The sequence below is a fragment of the Leptosomus discolor genome, chromosome 12 (assembly GCF_034619465.1).
Source record: "Leptosomus discolor isolate bLepDis1 chromosome 12, bLepDis1.hap2, whole genome shotgun sequence".
Classification (NCBI taxonomy): Eukaryota; Metazoa; Chordata; class Aves; order Leptosomiformes; family Leptosomidae; genus Leptosomus; species Leptosomus discolor.
The window spans coordinates 10,795,281-10,812,182 of NC_141402.1; the positions used below are offsets into that span (position 1 = coordinate 10,795,281).

Genomic DNA, 16,902 nt, shown 5'->3' on the forward strand with positions numbered 1-16,902 from the left:
TGTGAAAGGCACAGCCAATGGCCCAGGCTGAGTTTTAGAGGGTGACAATTCCTACACGCCACTTTAATCAAGTGCTTCTTTTATTCTGTAGCACCAACCAAAGGAACTGCTGCTCTTGAAAAAAGCAAGTTCAGAGAGTACTCTGGAAAACACAATGAACTATACACTTTACAAGGTTTACTCAAAGTTTTGCCGCTGTACCTAAAGATGAAGTGTGCTCTCCAGGTCTAAACTAGATACCTTTTTTCCAAACCTCTATTAAAATTGAGGAAATTTACCCTCTAAAGGAGCTAGTTTTCATCCAGTAGCTAAGGAGAGAATGTGCATGAATATCTGTGTGAGCTGTGTTGGTGCCTGGCACAGCTGTGACAAGCACACTTCATACAGCCCTCTCGAGATAATGCTGTCTTCGCTGAACAAGGCGGAGAAACACTCTTTATTTGCAACATACCAGGTTTGGATTCCTTTGACAGCACCCCGTGATGTGAACTCTGCTGCTTTTGCATCATCTGGGCGAGGATATGAAGGAGTGAAGCAGGTCTAACACCTCCCAGCCGCTGCTGAGCGAGTGTGGGAATGCACCAGGGAAGAAGGACCATGCTGCTTGGCTGGGCCGGCATCCACTTCGACCAGACCCAGCTTGCAGGCTGGGTACCTGCAGTACTGCATATCGTCTGTGCCTCGCCCGCAGCAGCCACAATGCCAGCAGACAAAAGCTCCCACCACCTCTCCAAAGCTGAATCTGCAGCAACACGTTCATTCTTAAGGAAAAAGACACAACGTGCTCCTTTTAAAGTAGCCAGCTGGTGAGGAACAACAACAGGGAGAGGGGGAAAAAAAACCAAAACCACCTAGCACCACTTCCTCTTCTTTCTCTCATGCAGAAGCTTATATTAATTGCAAGCTTATATTAATTGCAAAGCATGAGAATCTGAACAAACACCCTCCTTGGGCAATCAGGGCCAATCCCAGGAAAATATTTGCATCGATTGGATGCACGAGTTGTGCAACCAGCCCAATATCAGGCCAGATAAGGCAGGGACCTTCCATTAGGCTCTATAGAGACATGCTCACAACTCTGCGATGCTGACTCAGCCTAAGACAAGCTGCTTTAATTTTCTCTCCCTCACTCTAGCCTTCACAGGGGAAATAATACCAGCCAACTTCATATCCAGTTTGAAGGCACTAGATGGTATTTGCAGAGCTGAATCAAAAACCAAAGCAGCCTTTGGTGGAGTACAGGAGGGAACTGGGGCTCCGTGTGATGGGAGTTGTCTTCTCACGCTAAAGGTAAAAATTTAAGGAAGTTTTTGGTGCAAGAAGGTTAGCTCTGCCCTGGACACAATACACAACTTTATCATACTACACAATTTCCCATGCCTAAAGCTAAATCTAGGCAGACAAGGCTATACCAAGACAGACATATATGTTGTTTGGGAATTAGGGAAATTAGTTAGGAAGGTCATGTTGTTACAAAACCTTTGTGAAAGAGACTGATAGATCTTGGTTTCTCCCATCAGCTTTCAAAGACCCGTACACATGCCTGTTCAAGCAGGAGAGCAAACAGCTGAGCGATGCCACCGCACATCTCCTAGAGACCTATGAGCCCTCTCCTGTTGACAAGGCAGCAACTGTACTGCCAGTGGCAAAAATTAACAAGCAAAAAAGCACCATTTTGCTGGAGCGCATCCAACCAGCAGCAGGTTGATTGCAGCAAAAGGCCGGTACTAGCACGATACCACTTCTGCGGATGGGGCTCAGGGGTTTGCACGTCAATAACAGAGCACAGCAAGGCACCACAGGTAGCAGTTTGCAAACCAAAACCCCGCGGTAACATCTCTCCCTTTCCGACTTGCTTTTGTCACATGGAAGGAGTAACAGAAGGAATTACCTCGGGTGAGCAGGCAAAGGGGGCAGGCGCACACTCGCTGTTTGGTGCCACCGACAATGCCCTCGTTGACCAGGCAAGAGGCTACGTGTTGCAGAAACGCCAAGAAGCTGCAAGGACACGAGGCTGTGCCAGATGCCTCTCTGCCGGGATGCTCTTCAAACACAGACACTATTTATTGTACCAAAGTTCAGAGGGGAAGGACAACAAGGAAAGCATCAGAGCAAAACATGCTGTGGGTCTTAACTGCAAGGCCCTGATATACCTTCCTTCCTGAATTAAAAGCCTCCTGAAGGTTTTCATACGCTCTCCCTCACTCTCTCTGTCCACTAGAAGCATGAGTCGGAAAAAGTAGAAAAGCTTATGGCGGACACGCATAGCTGGGAAAGACAGTGGGGAGAGATCAGATATGTTGTGAAGTGAGGAAAATACAGTATATAATGGAATATTAGGAGTTTTTTTGCCGCCTTCTGTAGCATGGTATGTGTGCTTCCCATCTAAGGTCAGCCAGGAATTTTTCCCCTAATAAATTCCTTACTATTGCAGAGTTTGAAGCAACTGTAGTGCACCCAGTAGACTTCCAGAGACTCTCCAGAGCTAACCACCATTTTATGGGCGTCTGAACTGGTGGGAATTACGAGTTTCATTAACAAACACAAAGTGGGGTACAAAACTGACTCTGGTCTTCCACAGGGTCCTTGGATTTAATGCTGACTACACAGGCATGAGATGGAGGGTAAAGAGCCTTCCCTGCCACCCTCCCCTGCAGGGCAAGCTTGCAATTAGCTGCCAGCACAGGGACTCAAAGGCTGAGTTCAAGCTCTGCAGGCTCTTGCTGCAGACAGGTTTCTCACTGCTGAAACGCCCAGTGCATCACATTTCTGCTACCGGGCTAATTCTTCTCCAGCAAAAGGCATGATGGAACAAGTGCTCCCAATCAAAGGGGTAAGTCAGCCAGTCAAGAAAATCCTCCCCGGGCTACCAGGCTTTATTCCTTCCAGTCGGCTCAGCTTTGTTTTTCCAGTTCTTTCAAGAACAGCTCTGGGTCTCCTCCAACCTACTCCCTGCAGACCACGCCAGGGATGACAGAGCAACCGTGAATGTTCGATTCGTGGGATACAAAACTACAGAAACCGGCTCCATCACCCCCAAAGCCCCATTACAGCATTTAACAGTGCTTCAGTGTTAGAAAAAGCTTTTTCCCCTAACAGAAAGGTTCTACCCACCAAGCCTGGAGCATCCAGATGTGTAGCCCTTGTAGAGGCACCACAGGGCTCCTGCTGCCATCATCTGTTAATCCACAATCTGAAGTCCCCATACCCTTGTCTCAGCTCCAAATTTAGAGGTCTCATGACCTTCCCCACTGCAATACAACAGGACTGCTGTTCAGCCACACATATGAGATCAGGAGCTCCTGAGAAGTATTGACTAACCCCTGACCTATGCTAGCAGCTGCTTGGCCTCAGTATGAAAGGATGAAACAGGACAAGATTGCTCCATTCCTACGTACACGTTCTGCATCCACTTGGTTAAAATGCCCCTCGGTCCAGAGCTGGGACAGGCTTGGAGCTCTGTCCCAGCACCTTTGCTAGAAGCACCTACCAAAATGAAGGGTAGCTTCTTGAGCAAAGGAAGAGGTGTAGGTTTACCAAATGAGACAGCACACAGCTAAGACAAGGGCAGACTACATTCAACACCATCTGGCTCTCTTTTTGTGCTACCCCAACATGCTCAATGTAGGTAGTCAAGGTGGGATTCATCTCACCTACAACACAGATATCTCCATGAAAGCCCATCATCAAAAGCCTTCTCATCATCAATGAGACAGGCACAATCTGTCTGTCCCATTTCATACATCTATCTGCATTAGGATGAAACAAAACCACTCAATTCCCCTGCTGCCTATATAGAGGGGCTGAGGGTGAGCAGCTGGAATGTTAGGTGTCAACATCTGGACAGGTGAATTGCACCCTGATGTTCCCCATCTTGCACTTAGCTCATAAGCTTTTCAGAGAGGGACTATCTCACACTGCACCTAACATGAAGCACTTCCAGGCCCCGAGGCCCGAAGGTAATGCTACTCTTCAAGTGGTAGATGAGAGGCCCATGCTCTGAAGTATCTACCACCATGAAATCATCACAATATTTTCCTTGTAACAATATTCCAACTAGATCCAAGTCATTTTGGGGGCTGGACCAAGAGAAGAGCTGCAAGTCTTGACCCGCTTCTGTGTCAGCAGGAGAAGAAAGGGAAACATCCCAGGCACCAAATGCTTCATGCCCTGAGAACGGCGCTGCCCGGAGAGCACACAAGGCTCACTTCATGCCTATCATGAGATGCAGCAGGACAGGCAGAGAAGGATGCATGCACGCAGCAGGAATGGGGCAAGGACATGGAAGAGGAAAGAATAAAGCACCCAGACTGCACATTTCTCCTAGCAGACAGACGTGGGATTTACAGACCAGCCTTGAGGATTCTTCTCTTTTTCATGACTTCTGATACAATCTTTTGGGGCAAGCAGTGCTGGAGCTTGATGCAGACAAATGCAAAATAATGAGTCTAGGGGCAGAAAGCCAAAGCACACGTTAAATGGAGCTGTCATGCTGCTAGCCTGGCCAGTGGAGAGATTGAGGAGTTACTCTAAGATGTGTGAAGCCATCAGCCCTCATGCTACAGAAAATAAGAAAATTAAGCTCAGATAGGGATTGCAGGCAGAGTAACTTCCCTGACAACAGGATGAATGAGGAGTAAGTTGTTACAAAGGGCCTCAAATCAAATAGGAGTAAAAACAGAAAGCATGGAAGAGTCTGCACAAGATTTACCCACAGTAGGACTGAACTGAAGGGTTCAGAAAAAACTCAAGAAGTTCAAATTAGCTCCCTGAACAGGTGTCTTGCTGGTGGCAAAGCATTTTCTTCCACCACGGTGTACAACTGTCACTGAGTTCGCAGGCTCCTGCCTCTGACTTTGACTGTTATCTCTTTGCATCGTAATCCCAACAGGTTCTTGCTCCCCTTGCCCCCACAAAGCGAGCCACGTTGAGAAAGTGTGACTGGTGGCTGTCCACCTCCACGCATCGGCTGCCAGTCACATTCCAGCTCCATAGCACAAGCAGTTTGATTATTTTGATCTGGTTTGGTGGTGGTGGGTTTTGGTTTTGTTTTGTTTATTGGGTTTTTTTTGTTGTTTTGGGGTGGTTTTTTTGTTATTTTGCTTGGTTGGTTGGTTTGATTTTTTGGTTGGTTGGTTTGGTTTTGGTTGTTGTTTTTTTTTTTTCCTTTTTCTCCTCCTCTGGGATTTATTCTGAAGTTGCTCTAAGCTGTGAATTAAATAAACTCATTGTAGATGCAGACTTTGAAATAAAAGAGATGAAAACCTGAACCGATCCAAGAGATGCTGTACTGCCTGCCAGCCCATGGTCACTGCAGCCAACCTAGTTCAACCAGCTTCAGCAGAATTTGAACAAGACCTTGTAACTCTGTTGCAATGCAATTGCAAGGCTTGCCAAAACCAATGCACTTAGAATGCTCTGAAAAAGCCCAGCCCTCTGTTAGGCACTCAGCTTCCAACCTCTTCACAAGGAGCACACTTCAGACAATGCTCTTCTTGAGGACCCTGAACAGGGCTACAGAAGCGACTCCAAACCTCTTTCTTTCCAAACTGTACATCTTCCCCTCAAACTCGGGCAGGCTTTCCTTTGCCTTCCTCAAGAGTGTCCTGCAATTGCCTTGTTTTCTCTTTAAAATTGTAGAGATTGCAGCCCAGCTTTACACAATTCAATTTGCACCGATGGGTTTGCAACCACAATACCTAGCTAACTGCCCTGGGCCTTTAGAAGTCCCCAACCAGGGACTAGAAGATACAGGGACCTGTACCTTCACATGCTGTAATCCTCCACCTCATGCATCTATTTCATCTCTAAAGCTGACAGGTACCAGAGGGTCTTCCCTACCACCTGCCTCGGAGAATCACCACCAAAACATCCCTTGCTGCCACAGCAAAGACACATGCAAGGACTCAGCAACAACTGCCCCGTTCAGAAGATGTGAATAGGCTACAGCACCAGTACACTCAAAGGATGAAGATGATGAACTTAAATTCCAGGAATTACACTTCTGCACGGGCATCTTCCATCAGCAGTTTGATCTCAGCAGCCTCCCCTTACCCACCTCCCATCCTGAACAGGTTTATCATCCACTCCACAGTTGCTCTGAATTACCCCAGATGTGACCTTATTTCAGCAACAAATTAAACTGTCACAATACATTCCTTTCTACACTGTTTTTTAAAATATGTGAGCCCAGGCTGCCAAAGAATTGTTTTGGAAAGATTAGATTAGGTGTATCAGAAACTGCTTTGACAAAAAGTAAAGGGTTTTTTGCTGCTTGAAGAAATCTACCTTTTTTTTTTTTTTTCCCCCTTGGGAAGTTTTTCTATCCTCAAAGACTCAGTCAATTAACTGCATCTTGTTTTTTAGATCTTTCCACAAAAAGTGCATTGGTGCAGGTGACTGAAAGGGAGATGGCTCATTTGGCATCATCTGCCTCCAACACAAATCAAGATCCTAAAGCCCTCTGGTTTTTAAATCAATCCCCATCCAGAGGAATACACATCTCTTCTCAGCTGCCCAAACTTTCATACTGTTTTTCCAACCCACAAGCCAAGACACTCAGGTCTACCATAGGATATCTATCCACTTCTGTAGGCACAAGCCCCACTTACAGCCTGGAAGACTTACATGGAAAGGACTGCTCTTCCAGCCCTCCACCCACATCACTTTTAAGACCAGACACCTAAAACATTAAGACAACAGACAAGACAACCTTACTTGAAATGATAAAAGGAAACGGAATCCCACTTTCTCAGGGTTCATTGTGATGAGAAAGTATTTCACTCATCAGAAAATCAGATTAGCAAACATCAGCAGTTAGGTGCTGAATCTTCTGACACTCATCAGTTACCAAAGGAAGGGGGAAGCTGATCTTGCAGTCAAAGCACCTCACTAGGACAAGAATTTCAGTTCTCAACTCTTCTCCAGGCTCCTCCTGTCAATGTGGATTTCCATTCCTCAGTTCCCGAGCTGTAAAACAAGAAGTCGTAATAACACCTCTCCTTTCCCTGCCCAGTGTCTGCCCTGGCTCTATTGGGTACTGGCAGATACTTGGGGTAGGAACATGGTACCCACGAGCAGTAAGAGTGATCACATTTACCAGCAAAATGCTGGGAAGGAGCAAGAAAAGAAACTCATGGATTAACTCACTTTCCACAGCCAGAACTTGGCACCTGGAGTGCAGCTTTTCACTTTCTAGCAGATGAGGAGCAACCAGGCCTGGATGCTTCATAGGCTGGAAGAGGGTGGCTGACTGGGAGGTATCCCACAGGAGAAGAGGAACAGCAACAGTGCAAACTGATGTGGAGGAAGCGTTCTCTCCTACCATACAGATTAGTGCATTCATCGTGGAAGGGGTGTGGAGCACAGAACATCTTGTCTGGCCCCTGACAATCAGGTGCAGTAGTTGTGGGGATCAGATGCTCAACTACTAAGCAAATATTATTCAGGGACTGAAAGTCCTAGCTTTCCTCCTTGCAGGACAACTGCCCAAACTCCTGCCTGGGATGGCAGACAGGAAATGATCTCACGAAGACAACCAGAAGAAGATTGCTGCAATCAGGCAAGAAAGGCCATTTTCCTCCTGCCTGTATCCTCCTTGCACCTGCTACAAAACAGGGAGAGAACTGCTCTCACCCCACTGAGGCATTGCCTTGTTAGACCCACACTGAAAGGTTGCTGACGTGGTCTATAGCCCTGTCCTGGTTTGGGCTAAACCAGAACTAATTCTGGTTTAGTGCTTTTACTTTTCAGTCAAGTCTCCTCTAACTAACGGCACTTTCTGAAACAGCAACACGTTTTTCCAGACAGCGACTGCTCCCAGCAGTGATAACCCCTGATGTTTACAGCCAGCACCAAGGAATGGGATGCAGAGAGGCCCTGGCTTGTACTTGGTCTTATAGTGATCAAGGTCACTACTGAATCTTGTACCCCATGTTGGGGTGCCAGGAGTGAAAAGGGTTACAAGCACGAAAAAGGTCGCCCCTGCAGGGAGAAGCGAACCGGATAGGTGACCCAAACCTGACCCACAGAGTGTTCCACCCCACAGATGTCATGGTCAGTGTAAAGCTGAGGGGTCACGAGGGTCAATCTCTCTTCTTCGATGGCCGACGTCTGAGGAGGACTCTGTCTGTTCTTCTGTCGTCGATCCCAATCCGTGCATCCCTGAATCCAGTGCCTGAGTCCAGCTCCTGCATCCCATCCCTGTCAGCTGCCCAGTCCAGCCTGGGACTGCCCCAGAGCCAGCCCTGCAGCGTGGTGGTGACGTGACGTCATCAGGGTGGGGGGAGCTGGGTTTGGTATTGGTTTTGTATCTATTTATCTATTTCATTATTTCCTTATTCTTATCATCTTTCCTTTTACTGTTATTGTTTCAGTTTTCTTTTCCAAACCATAAAGTCTCTCTCTCTTGTTCTCTTTCCCTTTCCCTCTCAGGAGGGGAGAGGGGTTAATAAAGAGTGTCTGTCATTTGTTAGTGGCCAGCCCAGCCTCAAACTGTGACAAGCCCCATGTCAGGAAGACTGAGGTGGCCTTATAATGACACTCCACCTAGGATCAGCCCTAAGATCCCATGGTTTCTGGCAGGAGTGGTAGCAAACCAGTCTCTTGGAGGCCAAAGTTAAGCCACAGTGGAACACCCACAAATAGCACTTTGCTGCAGCTCTAAATAGCCACTGTCAGTGGTTTGAAAAACTGGCGTGCTCCAAAGCACCCTCCTTCCTCAGCCACCTATCACAAGTCGGCAGGGAAACAACATTTACAAGGCAGCTAGCTGGTGGGCCTCACAGTCCAACCTCAACTGATTGTCTCTATCACCGCATCTGCTCAACAGCCCCATGCAGATCACCTGCACACCAAATCCAGTCTGCACTCTGAACAGCCCTCCCTCCCCACACAGCTTGCAGCTCAGTCTTCCTGCTTTCCTTGAGCCTTGGTCCACATTACTAGAGTTTATGAATGACTTCAGTCTCTGAATAACCAACTGAGATACATAAAGGGACAATAACTTCAGAAGACAATGCTTTTCACACTTGAAAACATCTCTAATTAGGTGCCTGACATCTTTAGCCACTGACACTTCAATACTGGGTGTTCTGTGACTCTATGATGGGAATGCAGAACCAATCTGGCACTGGACATGTCTGTGTTAACTGTGCCAGACACTCTCACAAATATGTCCTGATGTCACCTCTGTGGTGACTTTCTGGGATGAATACTGTGGCTTTCATCCCTTCTGCACAAGGAACTGTGGTACAATTGCAGATGCATCTCACACAGGGATCAGCCAAGAGATTTCCACCCTCATCCATTCACCTCCCTGCTCTGCCACAGACCTAGCGAGACCCTGAATGTGCCCCTGTGGCAATGAGCCACACCAGCACACAGCCTCCTTGCTTCTGTGGAAAAGCAGGAGCAGAAGCACTTTTGTAGATCCAGGTCTGACTCTCTCACACCTCTGCCTCCCACTCTCACCGTGGACATTTCTTCCCAGCACGTGCGCGTTTTGAGGATTAATACCTTGATGTTTGGAAATTCGCAGGGGCCACCAGCATAGCCAGCTGCAACTAAGCACAGCAGGATGGAGGATGTACATCTGTACTCCTAGGAGTAGAGAGAGCAGATCTGACCCTCACAGACTAGAGCACAAGTCACAGCCACCACATCCCCCAGCAGAACAATGAGGCAGAAAGCAGAGCAGGGATCTGCATGTACTTCCTCATCCATCAGCAGCTACACTGACTACCAGATGGGAGGTTACACCACCAACTGGCACCACAATGTCCTCCCCTTGCCTAGCCCCCAGCACTTATCCTCACACTCCACATCAGTGAAGCAAGAAGCCTGTGCTCAGCTGGCGAAGCAGGTCAGGGAGGAGACCACTTGCCCAAGGCTGCCTGCATGGAAAGTGGGACAAACCCTCCAGATAAAGCTGGCTGGCCTTGTACAATATCATGCAAATCAGGAAAAGGCCAGGGGAAACAAGACTGGGAGAAACCTTGCATGACCAAGGTTATACATTCAGCCTCGCACACAAGCTAGGGAGGCAAAGGGGGCGTGTGCACATGCAGGCAGGAGGTACCTCCTGCTTTCAACAGCGTTTGCTGGGTCTGCATGCTACAAAGGAGAGAGTTGGGCTGTTCACAGCAGGAGCCTAACGTGGCAGGACCCAAAATGAGCTGCTGCATCAACAGACACAGATCCAAGGGGAGACAATGGAAAAGTTACAGGATTAGCACACATACCAGCTGGGGTATGTCCTATATTTACCTCTAAGAAACAGTGATGTTTTATTTACTTATCACATTCAGCTAGTGTTTTATCTATTTATCACACCAACCAAGGCCTGGTTTCTCAAGCCGAGCCTTCTTTTTCTGTCCCTCACATAACACTGAGCTCCCCAACATGTCATTCTTGCTCCAGCAAAGGCAGCTGCAGGGAAGAAGCACAGAAGCTACGGTCACTACAGAACTACAAGAGCTTGTGCCACACCAAGAGAACTGCTCTGGCTGCTGCAGTGGCTAGCTGGGGTAGGACAAGGGACCAAATGCATCATTTGCAGACTCCCATTTCATACGTTCAAGCTTATTCTACACACACAGTTTGGAGCAGGCTGAACAGAGCTGGATGCAAGCCACAGAACTGCTGAAGACAGCGTGGAGCGTCAGAGCAGACTCAACACTGATTCTGGAGCAAGCCTACACAACGGCAGCCTGTTACCCCAACAAACCGCTGATGAACGGAGCTCACTTCTCAGCAAGCCTCTGAACAAGATCCCGACTTGCCTGGGGCATGAGCACTCCCGCTGCCAGACTCTCCTTTGGAAATTTTTCACCGATCTGCTTTTCTCAGGGGAGATGATCCTGTGCACTCCCGCTGCCAGCTGGCCATGCTCCGATTCGGCCTGGACCAGCAGGATAGCCAACGTGCCACCTTGCACAGCCTCCACAATGCCTTTTTCCACTGAGCTCCTCCTCGTTTCTCTTCCTGCAGAGCCTGACCCAGTGAGAACAGGGCAGCCCAGAGCAGACCGCGCCGTGCACACCTGCATCCCTTGTTTTGCTCCTACTCCCTGGCTTTTCAGATCTCGCTCCTCTCCTTCCCCCAGTCAGAGGATGACATCCTCTTCATTTCACAGGGCACAGCTTCCCCCTCACGTCTGCTGTTCTCTCAAGGATGCTAAACAAGCAGAAGACGTATGGGCATCTTCCCAGAGCCATTGCAGCAACGTCTCTTTTTTTATATTCGTCAAGTTATTGCTCCCACACACATACACATCTAAACTCAGCTCCACCAGCTCTTGAATTTAGCTTACATATGAGCAGTCTGATCTGTAATGGGTTTAGCTATGCAAAAGGAAAAACACACTTATAGTTTGGCCCATTGGCACTGTGTTATGCAAGTACCTGGGCTGCCGCTGCCTCTGTGTTATCACTGCCACTCACCCAGGACACCTCACCCTTTCAGCTGGGTATCTGCTGGGTCGGTATCACTCCTGAAGGCAGAGAGTGGCTGGTGAGATCAGGCAACCAGCTCAGCCCCGATCAGAGACGGGGTTAGGACTCCGGGGTTCACAGCCCTGCCCTTTAACCACAAAGTCACCTCTCAGCACAGAGGCGAGCTGTTCCAAGAGCCCACGTTGCCATCAGATGGGCATCACCGGCAGGCCGTGTGCTAATACAGGGAGCACAGAAAGGCTGTTCCCTCCGCAGGCATTCAGGCCATTTTGCATCACACACAGCAAGCTCTAAAACCATATTCCAGCCGTGAGAAGCTGATAACAAAGCTTTGCTTTTCCTGAACCGGTCATTAAACAGTACTGGTCTCATGTTAAACCAAGAAATAGGTGGCAACACACAGAATAAAATGAATCATCTTGAAGCATTTTCCTCTGGATATCTGTAATTATAAACCAAACATCATCAGCTTCCCTCTCTCCCTGCAGTAAATAATTAACTGCAAAATAATATTCCTCTTGGCCCCATCCTCCCCAATCAATTTTGCTCCGCAGCAACGTGCCACCTGGATCGCTCACTGTGTCAGTGCACCCGAGTGTCACCCAAAATGTTTCACAAGACACAGCAGAGCAGTGTAACTCTTACCTTCAGTACAGCAGAGACCTTTCGTTATGGGTACGAGAGGGCATCATCACGCAACTCCTGGTACTTAAAGTAGACAGCTATGACATACACTGCTTAGCTCATTCACTGCAGCAGCATCACTGCAACCATCAGCGGAGGCGAATCACGCACTCTGAGCACTCCCATCACGCTCCTCTGGACTGCCTGAGCTTAATCGCCACAGCATAGCAAATTTCCTTCCCTGAAATACCACGTTTTCTGTTCCTTTCATTGGTTTTCGGAATAATGCCCCCCTCTAGATTTCATCCAGGGGGAAAAAAAAAAAAAAAACAAAACAAGTCTTCTCCATCACAGCACTTTCATTTTAAAGAGACTTTATTCCTTGAATACCTGATCTAAGTTGAATACTCTGACTGCTCGGTCATGCACAATAACCTGTTAACCGCTTGCTACTTAACCTCACCAACCTGACACTCGCTCACACTCCAAAATTAACAGGTAAGCCAGAAAGCCTTCAGAGCAGCTGTTCCTTTTGCCCTGCCGAAAGATACCCCCTGGACATAACCCCAGAGGGGAGGAAGGATGACGCCGGGAGGAAAGCAGGACTGCCCGGTGGGGTGGCTGGGCTGGGCAGCAGATGGAAGCATGTTGCACACAGATACACAACCACGGAACAACACAAGGTCTGCCATTTGATCCTAGTTGTTTTCTCAGGATACAAAGTCAAACTCACTCTAAAAAAAAGGCATAAGGAGAGCACAAGCAAAAAAAAAAAAGAGCTGGGAAAAGCCTCCAGAATTGCAGGAACACCCTTCCTGCAACAGCCAGAAAACCTAGGGAGAGGCAGAGCAGCACTACCACTGAGCAAACATCTTCATACTTACACGCAGTTTGGGTTTAGTTTTACATTTTTATGGGTTTAAACGCATACCAGGTTTAGTTGAGCTGGCTATGAAGTGTTCAATAAAAATCTCCACCAGGAAGGTGGAGAAACAGGAAAATTGGCTAATTTAGACTCGCATGGAAAGAGAGGTTGAAGAAAGAGGCAGAAGAAAAAATGAAAGGAAAACCACAACACAAAAGAGATCAAGAATAATACAGGGAAAGGAAAAAGGAAATGAACCAGATCCTGAGGACAGCTCAGGACAAGACAAACCATGAAGAAGTGGAATGAAAACTGGAAGGGAAAGATAAGAGAAAGAGGAACGTGCCATGGCAGAGCAGTTGAACGGCAGCTGGCAAATAGATCATTTGTTTAATCTCATCCATATTTGTCAAACAATTTATTTGATTGATCCTCTTTTGTGGTCTTCAACCAGCTATAGAGCTGATCAAATATCATTTCATAAATATATCATTAGATTAATACAGGTAAAATTCAAATACGTTCAACATTTTTATCTGCTGCTTAATAAGCTCTGGTTGTAAGTTTACACTCCAAAAATGTTAAACTAGAAAGCTGATAATAAATTACAATCAGGTAAAGAGTGCTCGGAGCACAATCATTTTGCTTTTCGTAGACCAACAAAAAGTACAGCAGCAGAACACATCTTGAAAGACAGGAGACGAGACTTTTCTACCTCTTCCCTTCATCACCCTCCCACAAGGAACCCCCCTCTACAGGCGGTACTTCTTGTCTTGGATTTTATTCTGTTGGCTGTTTCCCCCATATTCAACTTTTTTACTCCATAAAGCTTTTTTACCACAAAACCCAGAGAGCTCCAAGGGCAGCCCAGCAGCAAGGTAAATTCAGGGTGCAGCAGGAGGGGCAGCAGTGGGTGCCGTCTCCAGCCTGGAAGTAAACGTTTACACTTGTGAGCTGAGCTTTGCTCCTCTTAGAGGGAAGTTAGGTGGAAGTTGGCCACGTGGACAAGGATGCCTCAGGACATCTACTCCCACAGGGAAAAGCTTCCCATGCACCAGCAGACTTTTCCAAACCTCCCTAGAAGAACTCGAGGGTTAAAAAAAAAAAAAAAAAAAAAAGTCAATTGGCAATTTTTCAGTTTGCTTTTGACCCTCTTTGGCCCAACACAATAGCAAGGAAGTCCCCTTGAGAGTCCTCAGGCCACAGGGTGAAAGCCACCAAGGCAGACCATCTCCACGCATGTGGTCAGAGGTCTTCCAGGACGCCCCGTGAAGCGGTGCTGGACCCTACAAGGAAACTGCGGCCATCGCTTTCTAGGCCGACATCAGAGAAATCTGACATTATGCCCACCTCTGCTCCACCTTCACCACTGATGGCAGCCAAGAACCAATTTCACCACAGGTGAGAATCACACCAAGTGTAACTCCTCGAGGCTCCAGAAGAGCGCCCCCCAGGTCACAAGTCCTGCTTAAATGTTACAGTGATATCCCAAACTGAGATAACCATTGCTAATTACAAGATCATTGTTATGCAAACATGGAGGGTATTGCCATGCGTGCTTCACCTCTTCTAATTAAAAGAAATAAGAAGTTCACTGAGACAAAAAAAAAAAAAAAAAAAAAAAAAGACATGCTGACAGCTCCCACCCCAAAGCAGACTTTTCTGCAGTGATAACACCCATCAGCCTCCAGACCCACCAAGGAGACTGAACAGGGAAATCAATCAGCATCAGCCTCCCCAGTGCCAAAATGAAGAAGTTGGCACATTATTAATCACACGGAAAACATTTGACGAGGAGAGGAAAGGACCAGACACACAGAGGGGGGACACACATGGATTCAAAGTCATGGCTGCGTTACAAACACTTGGGAAAATCACGCCATCACCAGCTGCAAAATCAAAATAACTTCGGAGCTCTGCAAGAATAAATACATTAGCAATTCTGACCAGCAGAAATCAACAGCCACCATACCACCCTCCAGCAACTCTTCAGCTGAACCCGCACAACGCCTCACCTGCTTTTCTCTGCTCAAAATCAGCTCCTGCTCCAACCCGCACAACCTGCCTGCGCCAACCAGCCCAGGGTACATCGCGACACAGCCTCACCAGGAGTCTATACCCCTTCTGCATCTCAAAGACCTACCCAGGAGCAACGTGTCACGGCACAGGCTAAAGGGGCGTGACTTAGGTCATTGGAATAGTCAATGGCTTGACTTGGGTCAAGCCATTCCTGCTGGCCTGTCCTCCTGCTTCCAGCTGTCCTAAGCATTTCTCCAGCCACTCCAGAGTTCGCCAGTCCTCTCCAATTTCTCACTGGCTCTTTTGTCTCCAAGCATGCTCCACTGCTTGAGTCAATTAAAACCCACCCCCAACCAGGATCCGCAAGGCCAAGTAAGCCACCAGATGCACCTGCTCCAACTTGGGGTGAAGGGGTCGCACCCCCAGACCCCACAACACCCTTGCATGGCAAGCAGGGCGCAAGCAGCCTCCAGCACTCTGCAGAGCCCTGGCGGCGAGCATCCCTGGGAGGAACAGAGGTGCTGCCAGCTCTGCAGAGCCGCCCGCCCGCAGGAACTGGGGGACCTCGCTCGCCTGCTCCCAGATGGACATACCTGTGCCTCCATCACCTGCATGCCCTCCCTGCACCTCACCCCTGGCCTGCCGACACCTGGTGCTGCTGTGAAGCTGGTCTCTCCTGGGGGTGCCACGCCGACAGGGGGGCAGCCAGAAGCTGAGGGGCATCTGCTTTGGCAAAGGGTGGGGGGTCCCGTGGTCCCTCTTGGGAGCATCACGAGGGCGGTGTGGGGGATGCAAGGGGATGAGGAAAGGTGGGTGCAGGGGGCTGCAAACTGAGGGTGCAAGGAAGAGGAGGGAGAGAGGGCTGCAGCCTGGGGACATGGGGGAGCGGGAAGGCAAGCTAGGGGGAAGGAAAGGGGGCTGCAGCTTGGGATAGGGAGAAAGGCAGGGGGAGCACAAAGGGGGTGCAAGAGGAGGAGGGCAGGGGATGGAGGGCAAAGGAGGGGGGGGCAGAGGGGATGGAGGGCAAAGGAGGGGGGGGCAGAGGGGATGGAGGGCAAAGGAGGGGGGGGCAGAGGGGATGGAGGGCAAAGGAGGGGGGGGCAGAGGGGATGGACGGCAAAGGGGGGGGGCAGAGGGGATGGACGGCAAAGGGGGGGGGGCAGAGGGGATGGACGGCAAAGGAGGGGGGGGGGGGGGCAGAGGCCGTGGCTCGGTGGTACCCCACTCCCCCCCATCTCGGCGGCCTGCCCGGGGCTGGGGGCGGCAGGCAGCGCCCAGGCAGCAGAGTCATGGCGCAGCCAGGCGAGCAGGTGGGTCCGCGCCACCGCCCCCAAACACCCCCGGGCCCCGCCACCGCCCACCGCTCCGGGACCCCGCCCCTCCCTCCCTCCGTCTCCCCCGGGGCACGGCGAGGGGTACCCCCAGCCCAGCGGGGGTACAAACTTCCCGGGAGGGGGTGGGGTGGGGGTGGGGGTGCAGCCGCCCCGCTAACAGGTGGCGGCGGCGCTGCCGGCTCGGCCCTGCCCAGCCGGTGGGTGCCGCCCGCCCCCGACGGCGCGTCCCATCCCCCGCCGCCCCAGCCCCGTCCCCGGCGGTCACTCACCAGCTCGTCCACCCCGCCAGCCGGGATGCGCGTCCTGGAGAGCGGGGCGCGGAAGTTTAAAGCGGGATAATAATATTATTTAGGTTTTTCCCTTCCAACGGAGGAAAATCAAACACGACGAGGCACCCCCCAGGCAGGCAGACGGGCGGGCGACCCCCCGCCGCTCCACTCCTCCCCGCCCGGCCCGGCCCCCGCCGGGGGCTTCAGCCGCGCGTCGGCCCGGCGGCGAGGTGAAGTTTCCACCGCGGTGGTGGAGGCGCCCCCGGTGTGCCGCGCCCGCCCCGCATTGGCACCGGGCGCCGGGGCGCTCTGCCGCCGCCGCCGCCCGGACAATGTGC

General features: G+C 49.9%; 1 protein-coding gene across 1 annotated transcript in view; it reads right to left on the reverse strand.

The window, feature by feature from the left end:
- Positions 1–16,590, reverse strand: part of HRAS (HRas proto-oncogene, GTPase) — a 43,386-nt gene extending 26,796 nt beyond the window's left edge. Inside the window, exon 1 of the mRNA XM_086472242.1 lies at positions 16,565–16,590. The gene's annotated coding sequence lies outside the window, so the exon portion shown is untranslated. The remainder of the gene's footprint in view (positions 1–16,564) is intronic.
- Positions 16,591–16,902: the final 312 nt, after the last annotated feature.